The sequence below is a fragment of the Citrus sinensis genome, chromosome 8, assembly GCF_022201045.2.
Source record: "Citrus sinensis cultivar Valencia sweet orange chromosome 8, DVS_A1.0, whole genome shotgun sequence".
NCBI classification, from domain to species: Eukaryota; Viridiplantae; Streptophyta; class Magnoliopsida; order Sapindales; family Rutaceae; genus Citrus; species Citrus sinensis.
Genome location: NC_068563.1, coordinates 22,995,694 through 23,001,693, shown reverse-complemented (window position 1 = coordinate 23,001,693; position 6,000 = coordinate 22,995,694).

The following is a 6,000-nucleotide window of genomic DNA, read 5'->3' as shown; positions in this document are numbered from 1 at the left end:
TGAATAACCTTACCCTTATTTTCAAAATAAAAAATTTTATTACCCAAGTGTCCTTTACTTAAATGAACATAATTTTTTTTTTAAAAAAAGAACAATTCCTTTTTTTTTTGCCTATAAGTGGTAAGCACTGGTTTTAGATTATAAAATTTAAGATCATACATATAATCTTGTTGTCTTGGAATGTGGCATGTAATAACATCTCCGAAATAAATGTTTCGCTTTAGTTTTGTATGAATCTCCTGCGTAAATTGCATGAACTTTTTATATAATTGATCTCTTATAGCTAATTAGAAGCTCTATTATACAAAACAAAGAAGATTATTTTATTTTTCTTCCCATGTGTGGTTTGCCAGACATGAAACTCATAAGAATGAAAATTAAAAGTCAGATCTTTAAAAATATAAACCTGATAATATAGATTCAATTTTTTTAATTTAGTTTTTCCATTAATTGGCAGCAGTTATGAATACTAATTATTAATATTATTTTTTAATCTATTATGTAGATATTAAAGCCCAAAAGATTAATCTAAAATGCATAAACAAGCATGTCTTGGAAGAATATTAATTGAAATCTATGCTGAAACATTTTATTTACCCGTAAACAATTAATTAAAGTAAAAGGCACGCATGATTCAAATTAAGGCAATTAATATTGAAAATGTTAGAGTATTCAGAGCAAAAATTTAGTTCTTTAAATTTAAATAATGAGTGTTCTGAGAAAATGAATATTCTGAAAAAGAAAAAATTAAGCAAATAGCCTCACCCACAGTATCACTGCAATTTAAGATTGAATAGAGAAACTCAGATTTAAAATTCAGTTACTTTATTGACCAACAAAATATTAAACAAAATAAAAGACAATAAAACAATTAAACCCCTATGCTAGATTTTGCAATTCTTAAGACAATTCATTTGGTTAGATCGATCGTAAGTAAAATAAAAAGAGAACTTTTGAATTCTCCTCACGAGTAGCATTTGATGAGAATTAGTTTGTTCTCTGCTTGTAGTATTTGTAGGGTTAGTATCTATAGATTGGGTTTGTGATAAATAAATTATATTAAAACAAAAATGAAAAATGTTTATGTTGAACTAATTAACTGCGACATTTTACCCAGCAAACCCCAAAACATTTTCCGTTAAACTTTCAAATTTTATCAATAATTTCTTTCACAGGCCTCTGTTATAATTAAGCAATCCCATCTTTTCTTGAATGTGAGAAATAGAGTGGGGTTCGAAAGAATAACACCTGGGGTAGTTTTATTTTCTCTCTAGTTTACTTTTTGCTCGTTCTTCCCTTCTTTCTCAACGTGATTTTTTTTTTTATCTTGATTAAAACATCTTAACATCCTAAAATCTACCGACAGTTGCCGTACAAATACTTTAGTTATTTGTCAATTACTTTCATTAGTTGTGTGGTTTAGTGAGTAACAATTGAATTAATTATTGAAACTTTGTAGTAATTAAAATTTAATTAAGGTGTTTAATTTCCAAGACATGGGTGGTCTCTTGACCTTCAAACTCTTTAATAATTTTTTGACTCAATTTTTGAGTCATTGCATATTATAAATTCAAATTACATATTGAATGTGAAAAGTAGCATTTCAGGATATTATACGTCCACCATTTCCACAAATTCATTTCGTAAAGCCAATTATTTAAGTTTTTGTAAAAAAAATTTAGTGTTATTCCAAATTTATTTGGTGAAATTAATAGATTGCAGTAACTAAGGCAGTGGATTAGTCGCACAATCTTTTCTTTTTAACCTCGTGTTAATCCTATTAATGGCTTCAATTATTATTAGTTTATCTCATTAATTTACATTCTAATATAATTTTAAACGGTCTGAGATCATTTTAAATATTCAACTTTTTAGGAGTAATTTATAGATAACTTAAGTATAAAGATTTAAAGTTTAAAACCAATGAAATTATTTATCCTATAACTATAAAAATATTTCATCAGATTAAAAAAAAATTGCACTATTAGAATTTTTACTCCAAACCCATAGTATAATCTTCAAATAAGTTTTACCAATTGAATCAATCAGCTCCACACAAACTCTTAGAGTATGTCAAAATATATTTTCTTTTGAGTCACTTGAAAAAGTCTTAGATGTACGCTATCTCTAGCCAAACTATGAGATTTTTAGCCCGCAATTCGAGGCAAGTCTAGCTCTAATAATATTTTAAATTATTTGAGGGAAGTCTAGTTCTAATACTATTTGAAATTATTTGATTTCACACAGATTAAAATTATCCACTTTAATCTATATTTGCAGTTTTTATTTTTAAATTCACCTAAAAGATGTCATACTGTTTGAGAAAAGTGATATATATATATAAATACATACTTATATACATTTTTAATGAAGCGACGTAAAATTTGACTCCCTTCTTCTTAAAGGTTACAATCGACGTTTTTTAGAGAGTACGCAACCACGCATGTGCTTTGATTTTTTGTTATTGTGCACAGATGATAGATCTAACGTTTCGATATTTTATAAATACTATGAATTAAAAAAAAATCTTGTGAGAATGTATATGTCATTTGATGTTCAAATTACATGTACATTTTGAGATAGATCGCAAATGAAAAGATTGAGACATTATTACTCATTAATTCTATTAAAATGTAAAAAAAAAAATCATTAAAATCCAATAGTTTATACACCATAATCAACACCTATTGGAGATGTTTTTAGTGTAATTTGTAAACATGTACTACAAACTTATTTGCTACATATTAATGGAACTTAATTCGAAAGCACAGCAAAAGTTCACCCAACCTTTTTAGCCATTGAAAAACTGATGGATTTTTATTTTTTTTTTCCGCGAACACATCAAGTTCCATCAATCAATCAATTTACTTGTGCGGTTGAATTCAGCATTGACTCGTACTAGCTGATCAGCTTCGATTCGTCCCCATCTTTACACAAAATTAATGATTAAATTTCTTCACATTCTTTCTAATCATTTTGTTTAAAATTCGTATTAGACAATGATGTGATCGTTACCGGTTGTTTACATTTTGCTTAGATATACTTGATTTGATTAAAATTAATCATCTCAATGACCCCATCCCCTAAATTTCATTTTGCACGTTTTATTTATATAAGGTATCATTAGTTTCTTTCATCTGAAATTTCTAACGTTAACAACTTATATTGTTCTTTTCGTTCATTTGTTAAACGCTTCTATTTTTTTCCCCTTTAATTTATCAATTAATAAGTTTAGTTCGATATTTTAACATTGATCACGAAGTTTTAAAGTAGATAAATACGTGATGTGTCATTTATTTATTGGTGTTGGTATTGAAAAATCAATTTTTATAAAAAAATTATCAAACACACGAAAATTATTGAATTGTGACATATTATTTAAGATGTAAACTTTGTATCTCAACTTTGGAAGCATAAATCACTCTAATAAATGATTGAAAATCTGTGGGAACTTTTAATTTATCCTATCTCTATTTAATAATAATAATAACAATAATTAAAAATTTTAAATGATAAATTCTCAAACGTAACAGTCAAAAAAAAAAAACCTTTAAGAGGTAGTCGTTGAGGACTAATGATTTGCTTAACAACTAAAAGAATTTACTAAAAATGGAAAGAGGGAATACAAAGTCAAATTGTGTTTTCGCTTTTATGTCAATTCGCTCCCAATTAAGCTTAATGGATAAAGGATTTAGCATGTTATCTTCATTATTATTATTATTTGTTATGGGCCAGGATTGAGAGTTCCTTTTTTTAACATAAATTTTTAATCATAATTAATGAAATGGCTAAAATTAATACTGATTTGAATTTCTTTTTCAATGAAAAATTAATAAAAATCGGGCCCTACAAAATAAATAATATTATTCTTTCTAATTATAATTAACGTTTTTAAATTCTTTACTTGTCTATTCCTAGTAACATCTTCTTAATTCTCTCCACATATTTCCTCATAGGAGTTTTCAGTGACAGCAAGTATAAAAGAAGAAATGGACAGCGCTATATCATAAACAAATAATAAAGATTTTTTTATATAGGAAATGATAAAGGAATTTAAAGTACATAGTAGGAAAAAAATGATGTGCACATGATAAAAGCTGAATAAAGATTAAATTCTGTCCCTATATACTCTAATAATTTTCTTTGTATTTCTTATGCCAATCCATAAAAAATTACAATGTATAACTGGATTGGTAATTGGAAGTGATTAATCTAATTTCATATTGTGCCTAGGGGTGGCAAAAAAGTCCGGACAAAGCCCAAGCCCACAACTTTTTTGAAAAAATAATTTTATAAATTAGAATAATATAATTAAAATTGAAAAGGACTTTAAAAATAAAAAAAGAAAACTTAAATTCTCAACTTATAAATCAATTATGATTCAAAAAAGCTAAAATTATAATACTAAATTCTCTCTTTTGTGTTAATTAATTAAAAGAGCGTTTGAATTAGAAAATTCAGTATTAAAGAAAATTAAAGTTATGAGCTTTTATTTACTTTATTCATTATTTTAATTTGAAATATTCATTTTCTTTAATTTATCTATGATTGTAATAACTTGTTGATTATTAATTTATTTCAATTTTACAATAATTTTTAATTTTTAAAATAAACAAATAAACCCAAATTCGGCCCGAGCTCGGCCCATGCCTGCACGTTTAACTGACAGTGGGCCTGGACTTGGGCTTGAAAAAGCCCAACCCAGACCCACTGTTTGCCATCCCTAATTGTGCCTATTGATTTTAAGAAAAGGTCAAAAACCCTCTTACTAAAGTGTGAGTTATATTTGTTATATCTATTATATAAAAATTGTTGGACCAAAAATAAGATAGGCGTAGTTAGGACCCATATAAATTTAATCCTTATAAAGCTCATGAAGAGGTAAAACTACTTAGGATAAACCACTTGGGTGGCAATATTTCAAAGCCCAAAAGGTTCCAAAGTTTTAAGATTCTATCATAAGACAAACCACTTAAATCTGCTGGTGCAAGTTTATCATAACTTCTTACATTGTAATTTCACCAAGGATGACCCCCTTACGATTGGGTTCCTCTTTGTTGAATCTGACGATGATGAATTTACCCTTTGGCTTGTTCTTAATGGGCCTTTGGATCTCTTCCTCTTAGCCCACTTTTCTAAGAGATAAATATATCTTTGTTCAATGATACTCTACAAATACAAAAAAAAGGGTTAGAGGGCCGACTTTGCTAGTGTAAAGTCTTCGACAATCAAGTCAATCACGTAATTTTTAGAGATACGAATTTAGAGAGAAAAACTAGAGAGAGAAAAATTCAGCATTTCCCCTCTTAAGTCCATTTTTTTACATCTTTTAGTGAGAATGGAGGGCACATTTATAGGCAAAATTGATTTAACTTGAGTTCTAATTACTTTGATGACAAATGTCATTGTTCTTGTGACATCTAGCGATCCTTGTTTTCTTGTGTCTATGTTGATTGACACATGAATATGCAAGCTTTTCTATGGCTTAAAAGAAGAAGTGTTTTAACTTTATGTTGTTTTTAGTAAGACTCTGCGATCGTATGATTCTTGGAATTTAAGAGGTTTGTTTTTGAATAAGAACCTATGACCTCGGAACCTTTTGCATTTTAAAGCCTTGTCACCTAGATGATTTGTCTTATAATAGGATTCTAAGACCTTAGAACCTTTTGGACCTTGAGGTCTTACCACCTAGAAGTATGGTTTGTCTTAGGATAAAATCTATTCGAGGACTTTAGAATCTTTTGGGCTTTGAACTTTGTCGCCTAGGAGGTCTGCCCACCTTTTCATGGGCTTTATATGCTGCGTTTACTTTTTGGATTTGAGTGAGAATCCTGAGGAGTGGGAATCCTTAGATTAGGAGTGTGGAGTGAGAGTTGGAGTAGGGTGTTTACTTAGACTAAATGAAAGTATGGATTGTCAATCAGAATCCTAATTATTTGTTTACTTTGTCTTGGATTGGGAGTAAATTGTTTTAAATTACAATTTTATCTTTATGTACAG